The following is an 18,896-nucleotide window of genomic DNA, read 5'->3' as shown; positions in this document are numbered from 1 at the left end:
TAGTAGACACCCAGTGGAAAGGAAGTTTGGATTTAAGGAGGGACTTAGTAGATTCAGGTACCTTTTATGCTAAGGATATTTGATTTAGAATTATTTACTTTGTAGAATGAATATAAATGAAAGACATTTAAGATTTCACATACTCTTACTAGTGAAGAGGTTTTGTTAGGGTAAGGATTATGTAACCTGCAAACAAGGTGATTTTAAATTCTTGGTCTTTAATCTTAATTTCCGAGATAAAGTTGGTAGCGTGGACTTTTAGAGCTAAGGGTTCCATCATTAAAGTAAAAATTCATGGGGAAAGGGGACACCCTTGTCTCATGCCGTTGGTAATGGCAAACAAATCTGAAAATACTCCATCTAAGAAGACGTGGGTGGTGAGGTTATAAAGGGCCATAATGGCTGCTAAAATATTGCCTTGGAAATCAAATTTTGTTAAAGCGTGTTTCATGTATCTCCAGTGGAACCTGTCAAATGCCTTTTTGGCGTCTAATGTTACAAATAGGGTCGGGATATTTGTAGTCTCTGTATGATGTAGGAGATTTGTTGTTTTGCGTGTGGCATCGGGGGCTTGTCTCCCCAAGGTAAATACCACCCTGATCTGGGTATATGAGATGGGGGATGATAGAGGCCAGTCTCTGAGCTAGAAGTCTTGCATATCATTTAAGGTCAGTGTTTAGCAAAGAGATGGGACGAGAGATAAAGAATGGGGCATTAGGAGATAAGTGTTTGGTAGATAATTTGGGGAGACTTAGGATCTCCAGGAAGTCTAAGATACCTTAATCATTGGGTTGAGTTGTTGACATGTCGCCTTTTAAGTTAAATAGTGCGTTATAGTATGCTTGAAATGCGTTAATTATGTCTTTGGGATGGTACAATTTGTCTCCAGTAGTGGGATAATGAATGTATGGGATTTTATTTTTTGCCCTTTGAGTTGCTAGAAGTTTACCCGCTTCGTTGCTGGCTACATAGACGTGAGTAATTTCAGTAAAAGTTTGTCATGTTCAGCTTTTAGAAAGGACCTAAGGTCATTCCTGGCCTGAAAGATTGTATCACTAGCAGCTAGAGTGAGGCTAACTTTGTTCAGCTGCTCTGTTAATGGTGTCTAACAGTTCGGTCAGCCGCTGTGTCCTTTGGCGCTTAGCTTAAGAGCACATTTTACATTAGAATACCACGTATGTAAGCCTTATGGGCTCTCCATAAGGTGGACGGGTTGCTAACTGAAGAGCCCCACTCCAGTTCAGATCAAAATAGTCTTTCTGAATAGCTTGTATGATAGCTGAGTTAGTAGGAATTGATATTTGGTGTAAATCATTCCTCCAGTTTACTGCTCCTAAAGTCTTGGATATGGACACATGGTCTGATCACGTTATAGTGTGTATTTTCGATTTAATAGCATCCTGGAGAAGCAGGTTGTCTTCTACGAATAAGGCAATTCTAGAGTAAGTGCAGTGGGGTTTAGAAATTAAGGTAAAGTATTTTTCCATTGAGCGTTGACATCTCCAAATGTCATTCAGGTCGTTAGCATGTAGAAAGGGAAGCAGAGCCGATTGTCGGATTTTTTGGGTGTGAGGCCCTTGATGTCAATGGTTGTATTAGTAGCTGAGTTAAAATCTCTGCATATAATCATATGACCTTGTTTGGATTTATTTTCTGGATGTATCTAGATTTTTTCCATAATTGGAAAGCGTATTTGGCCCATGTTTGGGGCGTAGATGTTTGCAATAGTATAAGTAGCGTTGTTAGCTTTGCATACTATAATGAGGTACTTTTCCTGTGGGTCAGCAGTAGTGGAGATCAGCTTGAAAGCCACTGTTTCCTTAATTGCTATGAATTGACAAAGTCTCAGTGTTTCCACGGAAGTAAAAAAAAAAAAAAAGAAGAAGAATGCAGCAGAACTCTGCGAGACAGGTAAATACCTTGACTTATACTGGGGGTATAAGGTTGTCGAGTGCACATTCCAGGGCTTGAACATATGCCTAACATGGCCAAGAGCGAAATTATGTAGTCATATCATCAGGAGGAACAAAGTAGTCCCAGTCACCATTGTGGTTACGTTGATGACAACTTTGCAGACATTGCTCTTGTGGTTCCACGATATGCTTTTGTCACAGCAGTGATAGTCCTTCGTCCAGGGTGCAGACTGAGTAGGATTTCTTGTCTTTTGTCCTGACAAGTTTAATCAGGTAGCCCCATTTGAATTGGATTTGGTTGGTTCTGAAGGGGTTTCATAATGGTAGATAAATTCTTACACTGCAGCATAGTATACTTTGATAAATCTGCATAGAAAGCCAGGTTGGTGTCTGGCTGGGGATAAGTAGCTGGGTTATGCTAGCACGCATAAGATTTTCCTTTTACATGGAAAAAGTGAATTCGGATGGTATTGTCCCTTGGGATAGTATCTGGCAGGTGAGGCGGTTTAGGCAACCAGTGTATGTGGTCAATGATTAGTTCTCTCGGAGGGCTGTCAAGAAGGAAGGCTGACATCAGTTGGGAGAAATATTCCTTTAATGCAGATTGCTGGATAGATTCTAGTATGCCTCCGATCTTTAAATTGTTCCTTCTGGAACGATCCTCCAAATCTGCTATTTTTGCCTTCATTTATTCTATATCCTCTGCTTCCCCACCCTGCGCATCCATTAAATCAATAAAAGAGGAGGTCACTTCCCCCCATTTTGGCCTCTATATTTGTGACACTCTCTTAGCTAGGATATTTCAGTAGTAAAATGGTGCATAATTCTGGTTATATCAGAGTGTATTGAGGATTGTAGTGAAAGTAGCATATCTCTCAGGGTGGTGTCTAGGACTGATTAATTAGAGGTAGGATAGGATGAGCCGCAATTGAGTTAGACAGAGCAGGGCTAACAGGAGATGACAATATAGCCGGGCTCACCTCAGTGTCTTGATCTGTATACTGTGTCAGCCGCTTCTTGGACTCTGCAGGGTTTGATGGGGGCGTAGAGGCCGAGGAGCTGCTGCCAGGTATGTGAGGGATAAGATGAGTTCCCTCTGCAGTGTTTGCCCGTGTGTGAGCTGAGGCCCTGCCACCTTGTGGCACCATCGTAGAGAGCTTGTCTGCCGGGAGTCGGAAAGAACTCTGTGAATTTCCGTGGAGTGGAGCAGTCTTTCCTCCACTTTGAAATGCTCCTTGGTGCCTCTGGGATCTGAGAGGGATGTTCGCTGAAGAAGCTGGCTGTTCTTTCTCATCACTGTCACCCTGGAAAGCCGCCGATGCCTCGAACCATACCAGGCCATATGCCCTCAAAATGGGGGGGTGCTTTGGGGTGGGGGAGTATCCCCTCTTTCCTAGCCTGCCAGGCTGTATGCTCGGATAAGGGTCTGGAATTGATATTGGAGGGATCCCACAAAGATTTCTTTTAGATTTTAGCGTGGAGCCAAAAAATGTTGTGGGGTTCCCCAAAATTCATATAGTTTTTTTTTTTTCGATCGTGGCAATGTTTCTTGTTTTTTTTTCTGGCTGCAAAAAACATTTAAATTTCATTTTTTTTCTTTAAATATGTCAGTTTTGCTGCAGCAGGTTCTATACATGGTACAGATGTGCCACTTTACAAGCAGACTAAGGGGACCCCCCCCCCAGGCACTATATTTTCATTTTTAATGTTTCCCATAATCACTGCTCCTGTAAAAATGATCTTTAAAAAAATAAAAATATGCATTGATATATGTCCCCCAGGGCAGTGAATGTAACGGTCCTATACCATATTTTGATTTATTGGGAAAAAAACTCCTTCCAATTTCATTGCTTTGCTTTTCATGTTTTTTCTGCCAATATGACCCAGTGTATGAAAATCCTAAGAATTAACTTCTCTTATTTGCTTTTTTTTTAATATGATAAATGTACAATTGGAAGCATTATGTTAGATCTGTCTAATAACTGAAAACAATATACCTGTTGATCGGATATGTTGTGAGCTAATAGCTTCCGGTATGGTATATACGCCTGTGTTACGCTGTTCCTCCATATCCACAGTACAGTGAGGGAGTATTATCATTCTAGGAAAGGATGTGTGTTACTGGCAGGATTACCAAGTGAAAAAAGGAAAACAAGCCCAAAAAAAGGAAACCATTGCAGCCATCACAGCAATGGTCTCACAAGATGCCATACGTTACATGTTTTCATTTTGGGTTTGGATATAACTCAGTGCAGGAATTATAGTCAAATTATGCCCAAAAAAGACAATTTATGTGCTTTTTACTTTAAATGATAACTCCACTTCCGTGGGGGGAAAAAAATAGCAAATAAAGAAAAAATAATATAGCATATACAATTGCGTCATATTGTATTTGAATTTATTAGTGGGAATGCTTCAGCAGTCCCACTATTGTTCATTTTTTTATTTATTAATTTTAGTATTCTGTAAGTTTTTTGGCTCTGCGTAACTTTTGCATACTTTCAGCTATTAAAGCCATTCAACTTTTAAAATGTCCAGCTCTTTCAGCTGATGATGGCACTTCTTCAACTTTTTTCTACTATTTATACTTTTTAAAATATTAAGCTTTTTAACACTTTTTTTTTAACTTCGAAGTGAATGAGAGCATGCTTCAAATCCTTACAATTTTCTTCCGCTCCCAAAAGTTTCAGCTCCTTCATACTTTCAGCTTACAGACTCCAAACAAACTTTAAAATGTTCACAAAATATTCAGCTATCTGGCTATATCTTTTCAGTTTGATATCTTTTAAAGGTTTTTGTGAAAAAGCTGTTTAAGTTTAGTGATCATTTCAGAACATTTAATTTTAAAGGCTTTTGTTGCCATGATTACCAAAGCTTCTTATACACAGTGATGGGCAGTGGGGGAGAGCACAGACACACCATGTACTGATTTACAATAGAGGGATATGATGGGGCAATTCTGATGGGGCAGTTTTGTCGGTGGCAATATGATGGGGCAATATGATGAGGCAGTTTGATGGTTGCCGTTTTGATGGGGGCAATTTTGATGGGGCAGTTTTCATGAGGCAATATGATCTGGGCAGTTTTGATGGGGGCCGTTTTGATGGTGGCAATATGATGGGGCAGTCTTGATGGTGCAATTTTGTTGGGGGCCGTTTTGATGGGGCAATTTTGATGGGGAAGTCTTTACGGTGGATATTTTGATTGGGAAGTCTTGACGGTGGCAATTTTGATGGGGCAGTTTTGATGTGGGCAGTTTTGATGGTGGCAATATGATGGGGGCAGTTTTTATGGGGCAATATAATGGGGCAGTTTTGATGGGGCCATTTTGATGGTGGCAATATGATGGGGCAGTTTTGATGTATAAAATCCTTCACATTTCCCAGCGAAGCGCACAGCCAACTTCTTTTTTAAATCACTGACATGCTCACATTTTTAAGTTTAGCAACATAAATTTTATACCGATATGTTCACAAAGGCCATGTGTCTCCAACGGTGAAGTCGCTGTTTCCATAGCATGTACTGTTTTGGATTTATTAAGGGTTGTTTGATGGATCTCTCACACTGTTTCTTACTAGCAGATAGTGAGGAGATGTTGTTTTCCAGTGTGTTCAGGGCACAGGCAGCTAGCAAATAGGGAGATGATATTTGGATTTCCGACCCATTTTCTCCAGGAAATGCATTTTCTAGTTAAAAATTAAATTTCCTTTTCAATCTGCAGCCGCTGTCATTTTTTGAAAAAATGCAGTGCAATATGGCCAACTGGAGTTCTGGACACCAAATGCCCCAGAAAGATAATATCCTGTTTGTGTCATTTTCCCAGAAGCCTGTGTAAGATACAAGTCAGATTTCAATTTCAATTAAATTTTTGGTGAGATATTCCCAATAAGGATGCAGGCCCAGCAGCTTTTCTCATTAGTGCCCTGCATAATTATGAAACCACTCTCATTAGATTCACTCAGAACAGAGGCACAGAGAAACAAACAGGGATTTCTTCAGAAAAACAAAAAGGTAGAAATGTTGTAGGAATATTTTTTATCAACGAAAGTGGAGTTATGTTTTAAGCCTTCTGTTCTACTTCCCCAGTCTAACCACTGCATATGTGATCTCTTTGACTGATCTTGTGATACAGTGCCCTGAAAAAGTATTCATACCCATTGACATTTTCCACATTTTGTCATGTTACAACTAAAAATGTAAATGTATTTTATTGGGATTTTATGTGATAGACCAACACAAAGTGGTACATAATTGTGAAGTGGAAGAAGAATGATAAATGATTTTCACAATTTTGTTACAAATAAATATGTGAAAAGTGTAGGGGGGCATTTGTATGACGCCCTCCTGAGTCAATACATTGTAGCACCACGTTTCACTGCAATTACAGCTGCAAGTCTTTTTGGGGATGTCTCTACCAGCTTTGCACATCTAGAGGGTGAGATTTTTGCCCATTCTTCTTTGCAAAAGCTCAAGTTCTGTCAGATTGGATGGAGAGCATCTGAGAACAGCAGATTTCAAGTCTAGCCACAGATTCTCAATTGGATTTAGGTCTGGACTGTGACTGGAACATTCTAACACATGAATACGCTTTGATCTAAACCATTCCATTGTAGCTCTGGCTGGATGTTTCGGGTCGTTGTCCTGCTAGAAGATGAACCTTTTCCCCAGTCTCAAGTCTTTTGGAGACTTAAACAAGTTTTCCTCTCAGATTGCCCTGTATGATGCTGCCACCACAATGTTTCACGGTGGGAATGGTGTGTTCAGGGTGATGTTCGTTTTCCACCACACATAGCATTTCACTTATAGGCCAAAAAGTTAAATTTTGGTCTCATCTGACCAGAGCACCTTCTTCCAAATGTTTACCCATGGTAACTCTGGAGGAGCTGCAGAGATCCACAGCTCAGGTGGGAGAATATTGCTTCTTTCAAACTGCAAACGGACTTCTTATGGCTTTCTTTCAACAATGGTTTTCGTCTTAACACTCTTCCATAAGTGGACAGATTCTGCCACCTGAGCTGTGGATCTGCTGTGGATCTCTGCAGTACCTCCAGAGTTACCATGGGCCTCTTGGCTGCTTCTCTGAATAATGCTCTCCTTGCCCAGCCTGCCAGTTTAGGTGGACGGTCATTTCTTGGTAGGTTGTGCCATACTCTTTCCATTTTTGGATTATGGATTAAACAGTGCTCCATGAGATTTTCAAAGCTTGGGATTTTTTTTATATAGAAAAAAACACTTCTTACCCGAGAAGGTGATAAGAAGAAAAGAAAGGCTGTTAAATTACAAAGAATGTGGACCGCTGTATCGAGACATTAATTTTATTGATCAAAAATAGTACCATCGAAAATCATGGTGCTGCTTGCAGCCACCAAGTGGGGAAACATAAAATCTTCTTAGCAAGGCAAGGTATGCACATTAGCGGTGTCAATGACACACAAACTCAAAACATAGAACAAAAATACAAAAAAAAAGCAAAAAAACAAAGAACAAATATGGTATATTTTTTATAACCTAACTCTGATTTAAACTTCTCCACAACTGCTCAGGTGCTCAGACAGGTTGCTGGTTTGTCTGCATTTGGTTCCTGTTTTCTGCATCTGATTACTCGTTTTGACCCGGATAGACCCTGACCAGTCTGCTCTTCTCCTGGACCCGACCCTCAGGCTTTTAACGGACTCTGCCTTGCCTCCCTTGTTTGACCCTCTGCCTGTGACTTGGATCTTCCTCTTGTCTCCAGTGTCTAACCCTCTGCCTGTGACCCAGATTTGCTTTGTGTCTTCAGCGACCCAGTCCCAGTGACTCAGCCAGTGATCTGGAAATAATCTCTTCCTCCAGTATCTAACCCTCTGTCTGTTCTGGACTCTATTTAGTTCCTTCTTGCGGGTCATCCTATCCACCAGTCCTTCTCCACAAGGATTACTTCACCAGTTGGATCCTGCTCGCTGGTAGCCTTGTCTGTTTGTGTCGTCCACTCCCTGTATCAGATTCAGGGGGCGGAGTGCGCCTAGCCGCAAGGCCTCGGTAAGTACTTATCTGACAGTAAAAACCAGCCAGATTTCAGAGGCCGACCGAGCACTTTCCCCTCTTGAGGTCCTGTGCCAGAAAGTTTCAACACTCACTGATGCAGTCCAGAAACTGCAAGAAGGCTACACCCAAATTGATGGTTGTACCCAGCAACTCGCTGGATCACCCATACCAGCAGCTGCTGCTCCTGCACCTGCCAGTGGGGCCTCCTCCACTCAGGCTTCATCAAATGCAACTGTGGTCCCTCAGCCTAGGTTTCCTATGCCAGAGCGATTTGCAAGTGATCGCAAGAAATACAGGGCTTTCAAGAATGCCTGCTCCCTATACCTAGCTCTTCTGCCCAGGACGTTTTCTTCTGAAGTGGTAAAAGTGGGTTTCATTATCTCCTTCCTGACCAATGAACCACAAGCTTGTGCCCACAGCCTGATGGAACAAAGGAGCCCTGTGTTAAATTCAGTAGATACTTTTTTTGAAAGCATGGCACAACTTTATGATGATCCACAGCACATGGCCACGGCAAAAACCATTTTACATAACCTGTCTCAAGGGCGAAGGCCGATTGAGGACTATACGGTTAAGTTCCAGAAAGTGGTCAGCTGACACCGGCTGAAACACACCTTCCCTGAAGTATCAATATCATCAGGGGTTGTCCGAAGCCCTTAAGGATGAACTGGACAGGGTAGAGACCCCTGCTGCCCTGGAAAATTTGATCCAGTCAGCCACCAAATTATACAGGTGCATGCGCGAGTGGTGCTCTGAGCGCTTCCAGGTTCCTCGACCCAGCTGGATGCTTCCCAAGCTGACCCCCATCCATCCACCTTTTCCGGCTCCTCAAACCACCTCCGTTCCTGAAGTCAACCCCATGCAACTTGGTCTGGTCCGTGCTCTTCTCACTCCAAGGAGAAGCAACGCAGGCATCTAGCCAATCTGTGCTATACTGTGGGTTACAGGTCATTTTCTTCGTAACTGCCCTGTGAGACCTAGTAAGTCTTATCCACAATTCATTATGAATTATCAAGTCACTGGTGTCCCAAAGACTTATGTTACCCTCTTTGTCTCCCTACAACTAGCGGAAAAGGAAAGCCGCCTACCAGCTATAATTGACTCTGGAGCTTGTAGCACTGGCTCAAAGGCTGTTTCTTGGTCTGAAGAGGAATATGCAAAGCCTGGCTGATGGGCCTCTTCCTCACTCTGGACCAGACCCATTCTTACTACCATGGACTCAGGCACTTTGACCTCATCTCTTCCCCTATGTTTCCCATCAGCTTGGGGCTCCCCTGGCTTCAAGCACATGAACGCTAAATAAATTGGAACAGGAACGAGGTTTCTTTCTCCTCCCAATACTGCTCCGAACACTGCTTCATTCTAGCTCCAGCCACCTGCTTAACTGTAACACCTGTACCCGACAATCTCCAACACATTCCCTTGGTTTTGACAAACAAAAGGCTGACCGCCTACCTCCTCACCGGACTTACGACTGCCCTATTGACCTTCTACCCAGATCTGAAGTCCCTTTCGGCCGCATTTTTCCACTATTAGAAACTGAGCTAAAAGCTCTCAAGACTTACATCAATGAAAACCTAGAGAAGGGTTTTATCCATCCTTCCTCCTCACCAGCTGGAGCTGGTATCTTTTTTGTGGAAAAAAATATGGTTCCCTGAGGCTGTGCATGAATTACAGAGAACTAAATAAAATAAGTATTAAAAATCGGTATCTGCTACCGCTTATCCTGGAGTAATTTCAACGATTCCAATCCACCCAAATCTTTTCCAAACTGGATCTTCGAGGCGCCTATGACCTCATCCGAATTAGGGCTGGGGATGAATGGAAAACCGCTTTCAGGTCCAGGTTTGGACATTACAAATATCTGGTGATGCCGTTTGGGCTATGCAATGCTACTGGACACTTTCCAGCATCTGGTAAATTAAATTTTCCTTGAATATCTTGATAACTTTCTAGTCATTTACCTAGACAACATCCTCATTTTTTTTCACCACTATTGAATTACACCAATTTCATGTCAAAAAGGTTCTTGCAATTCTCAGGAGACATAAACTGTATCTCAAGGCAGAAAAATGTGACTTTGAAAAGACTGTTGTGCAGTTCCTGGGATTCATTATCTCCACCAACGGGGTCGCAATGGACCCCAGAAGGTCAAGGCAATCCAGGAATGGCCGGCTCCAGTAGATAAAAATGGAGTACAACAATTTATAGGTTTTGCTAATTTTTATAGGCGATTTATCGTTGGATTCTCATCTATTGTAGCACCCATCACCCAGTTAACATGCCAACACAACCGTTTTCAGTGGTCCCAGGAAGCTTTTACTAAACTAAAGCCTTGTTTATCTCCGCACCAATTTTACGGCATCCAGATCCAGCCCTGCCGTTTGTAATGGAAGTAGATGCCTCTGAAACAGCCACTGGGGCCATCCTCTCCCAAAGACAGGGTCCCAAGGCCTTCCTACATCTCCCGGATGTTCCTTGAAACCCCTCAGGCAGCTTAACCCAGTACCATCTTGTCTTCGCAAATTTTAGATTTTTTTTTTGATTACCCAAACTGACCTAATAACCTCCATTAAATCAACATCGAGTCACTTTACCGACCCAGTAGTGCCTTCTTTGGAGAAACACAATGATTTGCTCTGGGCCCGGGAACATTTTTTGTTCTACTGGAAGTAAGACCCCTGGCTCTAAAGACTTTCCATGGCCACAAGTTGGCAGGCCACTTTGGGACACAGAAGACTGCTGAATTAATCTTCCGTTCCTTCTGGTTGCCGGGTTGGAGACCGGACTGTAAGGATAATGTCTCTTCTTCTTCTCTATGCCAGTGCAGTAAGGGACCAAACACCAAATCCTGGGGGCTACTCAAACCTTTATCCATTCCAGAACAGCCATGGGCAGAAGTCTCCATGGACTTCATTGTGGAATTAACTCCCTCAAAGGGGTTCACCACTATCTTGGTTGTTGTCAACCGCTTTTTGAAGATGGCACAATTTCTGCCCATGGTGGGTACCCCCTCTGCTTCGAATACGGACAATATTTTCTTTAAAGAAATAACAAGACTTCATGGTGTAGCTAGGAGCATCGTCTCGGATAGAGGTGTCCAATTTAACTTCAATTCTGGAGAGAACTCTGTAAATCCCTGGAAATAAAGATTTGTCTCTCCTCTGCGTATCACCCTCAGAGCAATGGCCAGATGGAGAGAACAAATCAAACCCTGGAGCAATATCTAATATGTTGTTTTTGATCTGACTCTCAAGATGATTGGTCCACTCTCCTGCCTTATGCTGAATTTGCATACAATAACTCCATCCATACAGCTACCAGTCAAATACCCTTCTGTTCAAACTTTGGGTTCCATCCTACTTTTCTCCCGAACACCATCCCTGAGATGTCTGTCCTTGCCGTTCAAGACCGGATAGCATCTATCCAGCTGAACTTTCGGAAAATTCAGGAAACCATGCAAAAAGCCACAGACAGCTCCAAAAAATATTATGACAAAGGAAGGAAGGAGAATCCAGTCTTCAAAATTGACGAAGAAGTTTGGCTAACAGCCATTAATCTCAAATTACCATTTCCCTCATGGAAACTTGGGCCAAGGTTCATTGACCCCTTTAAAATCAAGAGAATGGTCAACCCTGTGGCCTTCGAGTTAGCCATGCACAATTCTTACAAAATAAACCTAGTATTTCATGCATCTCTACTAAAGCCTGTTGTTTACAATTCCTTCTCTAGGAGAGAAGAACTACCTCCCCCACCAGTCAAGGTGGACTGAGAAAATTAATTTGAAGTGGAGTCTATTTTGAGTTGCAGGAAAAGGGGGAGACAGCTTCAGTATCTAATTCAATGGAAGGGGTATCTCCCGGGAACCCTCTAGGAATTTGCATGCCCTATGCTTGATCCAAGCCTTTCATATAGAACATCCAGAATTGATGTCCATCTTGGGTGTCTGGAGTCCACCCCTTGAGGGGGCACTGTCAGAGAAACAATCAATCCAGCCACATCAGCCATGTCCCTGCACACATGCGTGGTGGAACGGCGCATGTGCATGCACACTAGCGCACACTCAACGTGATGCTCTGGCAGGCCTATAAAGGTTGCTCAGGTGCTCAGACAGGTTGCTGGTTTGTCTGCAACTTCCTGTCTACATTTTGGTTCCTGTTTCCTGCACTCGTTGTGACACGGATCAACCCTGAACACTCAGCTCTTCTCCTGGATCTGACCCTCCGCCTGTTAACCGACTCTGCCTTGCCTCCCATGTTTGACCCTCTGCCTGTGACTTGGATCTGCCTCTTGTCTCCAGTGTTTGACCCTCTGCCTGTGACCCGGATTTGCCTTGTGTCTTCTGAACCCAGTGACTCAGCCAGTGATCTGGAAATTTTCTCTTCCTCCATTATCTGACCCTTTTCCTGTTCTGGACTCTCTCCTTAGTTCCTTCCTGTGGGTCATCCTATTGACCAGTCCTTCTCCACGAGGATTACTTCACCAGTTGTATCCTGCTCGCTGGTAGCCTGTGTCTCTTTGTGCTGTCCACTCCCTGTATCACCTTCAGGGGGCGGAGTGTGCCTAGTCACAAGGGCGAACTGCTTTCGGCATCTTGGCCTCAGTAAGTACTTATCTGACAAACAGATGCTGTCCTTGGCATTACAAATGAGCAAGAGCAACATAGCAATAAAAGTGCAACAGCAACAAGGTTAAACAACAGTCTGAATCTCTAACAGGACATTGCCTGTGGTTAGGCCGCAAAGTGTGACGGTTCTCTTGGCTTTGAGCCAAGTCCCTTGGCAAAGGTTCATGTTCATGTAGTGACTCAGGGGCCGCAGGTGGCAAGGGGTCATGCATATTCTCCATTTGCCCCTCCCCTGGTCCCAAGGATATATTCTTAGATATATTAGTATTGTCTTTTGTATTGGAAGGGGTTGCTGGGTCTCCTGGGCTCCCAGCACCAGAATTTTCAGTCTCTGAGTCGGTGTAGGCCCAGAGGCTCATACACAAGGGATGGCAGAAACCTGTCAGTTGGAGCTTCATGTACTGGGGGAAGATCTGCAGCATTAAATTCCTCCCTGTCATTGGTGTGCCTCCTGAGTCATTACCCAGCACACAAGGTCTCAGCATGTTCCAATGCAGTCTCTTTTTTTCAGGCACCTCCAAGACTAAAGCATAGACATGTGTAGATGGGAAAGGCTGCCCCACCACCCAGTATGGGGTGCGCTCCCACCTGGACTTGCTTCCTCTGGTGTGCTTGGTGTTCTTTACCAACACCACATCCCCAGGTCACAGTGGCAGCTCTTCCGGGACAGGCTCAGTAGCCATCTCTTTGTGTTTGCCCAACACCAATTGCTTGGCCTTTTGCATTCATTCCCAATGCTCCTGTACCCAAGAACTTTGAATCCTGGGTGGAGGTGTTCTGGAATTTTCAACAGGAGATCCACAGGCATTGGTCTGTATCGTCCAAACATCAGGAAGTGGGGTGTATTCCCAGTGGACCAGTGGACTGTGTTATTGACCCAGTTATAGGGTCTGTAGCATGCCCAGCAGGGTGCAGTTAAACTGCTCACAGGCCCTATTATCTGAGGGTAATAGTGGGTGGTGTGGAACTTCTGGATGCCATTGAGGTGGCACAGTTCCATCATGATCACGGATTCAAAGTTTGGACCTTGGTCCGATAGGATCCACTTTGGGCAGCCATAGGGTTGGACGATGTGTTCCCAGAAGAGCTTGGCAGAGTTGGTAGCGGTTTGGTCTCTGGTGGGCACCACCGCAAACTTGGTGAAGTGGTTGACAAAGGCCATGGTCACCAACTCAAATGGTTCAGAGGTGGTGATGGTCATGTGTATTATCTTCTCCGTTGGAGCCTTGTGAATGGTGCAGCTTTGCCACTCCTGGCAAGCCCTGTGTACCCAGTTTGACAAATGGGCAAAAGGTGTACATCCAAATCAATGACTACCGGGGAACCACAACTTGGAGAATATCTCACTGTTCTGAAGGGATACGGGTCTATCGGTAGAGTACTTTGTGCTGGAATTCAAGCCGATCCCATTGTCTCAGGATTGCTCGAGCAACAGGGGACAACTTTTGGCACTCCAGAGAGGTAGGCCTGTATTTTGGAGAGAGGTAGCACTGCATCTCTATGAGGTCTGGGTCCTTGTGTGGGATCAGCGCCCATTTATCCCACTGTAGAGCTCTGCTGCTTTAACCCGTGGGTCAGGAACCTGTCCCTCAATGGCACATGAGGCAGCTGGTACAGGCAGAACAGGAGCGACCTCTATGTCTTCCAGGTTAGAATCCACATCCTCTCCTAGGCACTCCACTGGGAAACAGGGCAGGACATCAGCATGCCCGTTTGAGCTTCCCTGGCCGGCAATGTATCGTTAAAACTTAAACTGTGCCAGGTGGGCTGCCCACCTCTGCTCCAATGCCCCCAATTTATGGTCTCCAGGTAGGACAGCAGGTTGTTATCTGTAAAGACTTTGATTTTGGCTACTGTGAGATGCTCCGCAAATTTTTCAGTAATAGCCCAGACCATGGCGAATAACTCAAGCTTCAAAGAACTGTAGTTGTGGGTGTTCCGCTCAGAGGGCTGTAGGCTCCTGTTGGCATAAGCAATCACCCTCTCTTGGCCATACTGCATTTGGGCTAGGACAGCCTTCAGACCCTGGAGGCTTCCATCCATGCACACCCACTAGGGCTGGGTGTAGTCTGTGTGGGCCAGTAAGGGAGTAGTAAGCCTAAGCATTTCAAAGGCCTGCTGCTGAGGTTCAGGCCACTGGACATTGATGAAAGGTGAGGGGGTCCGTCCTTCCACTAGGTACTGTGCCTGCACAACAGCTGGCTAAGTGGGGAGGCTATCTGGGTGAACCAGATAAGTCACCAGTAATTTCACACCAGACCTAGGAAGGAGAGTAACTCCGTAATGGTTTTTGGTGTTTGCAATTTTGGAGAGCTTCAACTCTACCCGGGTCTGGGGACACGTCTCCAGCTTTGACCACATGTTCCAAGTACTGTATCTTTTGCCTCATCAGATGGCACTTACCGTTTTTGAATTTTAGTCCATATTACACCAACTGGGAGAACACCTGGTCTAGATGGTTCAAATGTTCCTTAAATGTCATGGAGAAGATAATATCATCAAAGTAAACTAGCACAGTCTCAAAATTGAAATCTCCAAGACATTTCTCCATTAGGCGCTTGAAGGTGCTGAGGGCACTACTGAGGCCCAAGGGCATGTGATTAAACTAGGACAGTCCCAGGGGTGTAATAATGGCAATCTTTTCCTTGTCTTGATCCCACACTGGAACTTGTCATTAGCCACTGCCTAGGTCCAAGGTAGAGAGGAACTTGGCTTGTCCCAGGGCCATTAAGGATTCCTCACTTCTAGGGAGGGGGTGTTACCGTGGGTGCATATCCTAAGTTTGCAATAGTCTGCACAGAACTGTCGACTGACTTCTTTCTTGTGCACCAGTACAGGAGCGGCTTTCCTTGATCATCCTGCTTTGTCGCATATTGCGAAGTAGCTCCTTGCTCTCTTGACGCAATGCTGGGGGAATGTGATAGTACCACTCCCGGATGGATGGTGTGCCCCCTGTGTAAATAGAATGTCTCCAGTAAGCCTGTAATTCTCAGGAATGGTGGCGAACACCAACAGGTTCTTTTCCAATAGCTGATGGAGCAGGCTCTGCTGAGGTAAAGAAAAGTCTTTAAATGGAATGTTCAGCTGCTCCAATAGGGACTTGTATTGGGTTTCATCACAAGAAGCTGCCTGCAAGGGGACACATACCGCCTCAACCCCTGGTTGGGCCTCGGCAATGCAGTGGTGATGTACAGTGTATATGTCAGCCAATGCAGCGTGCCTGGGCGACGAAATTGGTGTTGTTCTTAGGTTGACAAGCTGTACTAACGCCCTTATGTGGTGAACTTTACATAGAGTACAGCTCACCAACCATTCCCCTGGCATCACCATGATGATGACTCTTTTCAGCTTCCTGTGGGTCCCTACTTGTAGGGAGGAGAGCACCTCTTGTAGGGGTGCCAAGATTAACTTTTGCTTGTGGAGGTATTGGCCACCTCCACTCGATCAGGTTGCCTCTTAGTAGTTCTGCATTGTGCCTTAAAACCTAAAGTATTCTGATCCATACTTTTTTGAGGTTTTGAAGAAGCACAACATTTCTGTTCTTCTTCACGGTCTGGGTGCAAGGTGGCCAGATCCTGGGCTAGCTTTGTCAGTGCTATTTGACTGACATGGGTGAAGGTGCTAGGACCTCCTCTCCTTGAGGCACACGGGCTCAAACTTCTGGGTGACTGCAACTGTTGCCTGTCTTGTCTTGTTCCTGTGCAACTGCATCCACCAGCACATTGTGAAAGGAAATGGTGGGTTGCACTTGAACTTTTCTCCTGAAGGGCTCTCAGCCTGGGCCTACCTTTAGACCAGTTTTGAATTGGTCCCTCAGTATGTGGTCTGAATCAGTGGGGACACCACAGCCAAGAACATCTCTTTTCTAGGCGTCTCCAGAGATTCTGCATGGCCACCAAATAGTGGGTGAGACTCTTGTCTTTCTGCTGCTTTCTCAATAAGAATCTCCAGTCTCTCCTCCAACTCTGCTAGAAAAATATTTTAGCCATTAAACTTCCATATCAGGGCTAGGGTAAACTCTAGCAGAGCCATACAATCATCACGAACTGTGGAAAATTTTGAATTTCATTGGGAAATCAAGGTCCCAGAGGTCTAGAGGAAGAGTGCAGAGCCACAGAATCCAAGTTGCATGAGGTCCAGTTTGAATACAGTCAATGATGATTTGGGGAGCCATGCCATCTGCTGGTGTTGGTCCACTGTGTTTTATTAAGTCCAGCACAGCCCTCTACCAGGAAATTCTAGAGCACTTCATGCTTCCCTCTGCTGACCAGCTTTATGGAGATTATTAAATGGATTTTTCAGTAGTATTTGGCACCTGCCCACACTGCCAAAAGTACCAATACCTGGTTTTATGATCATGGTATCACTGTGCTCGATTAGCCAGCAAACCTGTCTGACCTAAACCCCATAGAGAATATGTGGGGTATTGTGAAGAGGGAGATGAGGGACACCAGGCCCAACAATGCAGATGAGCTTAAAGCCACTATCAAAGAAACCTGTGCTTCCATAACACCTCAGCAGTGGCACAGGCTAATCGCCTCCATGCCACACCGCATTGATGCAGTAATTATTGCAAAAAGAGCCCCGACCAAGTACTGAGTGCATACTATACCGTACACGGACATACCTTCAGCAAGCATAAACAAAAGAAGTGGAACTGGTCCTATAAAGGCCTCTCCACATGAAAGTATTAATTAACTGTACCCTTATACCACTCACCAAAATATGGTGCTGTTACCATAGCCAAACCAAACAGAGCATACAGAGTGAGACCCAGGAAAGGCTACCAGGGTCAAATAGGTGCTACTTAGGCAACAGAGGGTCTTAAATGGGGTTAATTCAAAAAGTATTGATTGATTTCACAATTTATGCAGAATTTGATAATGATAATTCATGATGTGACTATAAATATCTTGACATCTTCACACACAATATTACAAAAGTTTAAAAACACTAAGGAGTAGCGCTATAAAGACAGACAAGAAGCAAGAAAAACGCATAACAATACAAACACAAATTCAAAAACAAAGTCCGCACAACAGCTACAATTCACAAAAAGCCGTCATGCGATAATAATCACATTAATTCAAACAGCTTTTTTTGTGAATGTCCCCCCCGAGGGATCAAGATCACTTTCTGATCTCACTAATACTGAAACAAACTGCTAAACTAAATTTGAAGTAGTTACATAGTTAGTCAGGTTGAAAAAAGACACAAGTCCATCTACTTCAACCACAAAAAAAAAAAAAACAATAATAATATCATACAATTCCATATACCCAATTCTATACCCACAGTTGATCCGGAGGAAGGCAAAAAACCCCAACAGAGCATGATCCAATTTGCTAAAGCAGGGGAAAAAATTCCTTCCTGATCCCCCGAGAGGCAATCGGATTTTCCCCGGATCAACTTTACCTATAAATGTTAGTACCCAGTTATATTATGTACACTTAGGAAATAATCCAGGCCTTTCTTAAAGCAATCTACTGAGCAGACCAGAACCACCTCTGCAGGGAGTCTATTCCACATTTTCACAGCTCTTACCGTGAAGAAACCTTTCCGTATTTGGAGATGAAATCTCTTTTCCGCTAGACGTAAAGAGTGCCCCCCTTGTCCTCTTTGTTGACTGTAAAGTGAATAACTCAACACCAAGTTCACTATATGGACCCCTTATATATTTGTACATGTTGATTATATCCCCCCTCAATCTCCTCTTATCAAGAGTGAATAAATTCAGTTCCTCTAATCTTTCCTCATAGCTGAGTTCCTCCATGCCTCTTATCAGTTTGGTTGCCCTTCTCTGCACTTTCTCCAGTTTCCCCGATATCCTTTTTGAGAGCTGGTGCCCAAAACTGAACTGCATATTCCAGATGAGGTCTTACTAATGATTTGAACAGGGGCACAATGATATCTCTCTCTCTGGAGTCCATACCTCTCTTAATACAAAGGACCTTGCTCACTTTGGAAACCGCAGCTTGCCATTGCATGCTATTATTGAGCTTATGATCTACCAAAACCCACAGATCCTTCTCCACTATGGATTCCCCCAGTTGTACTCCCCCTAGTATGTATGATGCATGCATATTCTTAGCCCCCAAGTGCAGAACTTTACATTTTTCAACATTAAACCTCATCTGCCACATAGTCGCCCAATTACACAGAGCATTGCGGTCGGCTTGTAAATTGGAGCTTGTAAATAGGTATCCATAAACTTTCTATTATTTTATACGATTGTTCATATATTTGAATGTACCCTTATTGCATTGTACCGAGATGGTCCATTTGCCCCCCGTTCTCTCCTCTTGGTGAGACCTGGCTAGGGACCAGGCTCC

Source organism: Lithobates pipiens, unplaced genomic scaffold (genome assembly GCF_037356315.1).
Source record: "Lithobates pipiens isolate NorthernLeopardFrog02 unplaced genomic scaffold, aLitPip1_a1.2 Scaffold_8, whole genome shotgun sequence".
Lineage (NCBI taxonomy): Eukaryota > Metazoa > Chordata > Amphibia > Anura > Ranidae > Lithobates > Lithobates pipiens.
This window is presented reverse-complemented; position numbering follows the sequence as displayed.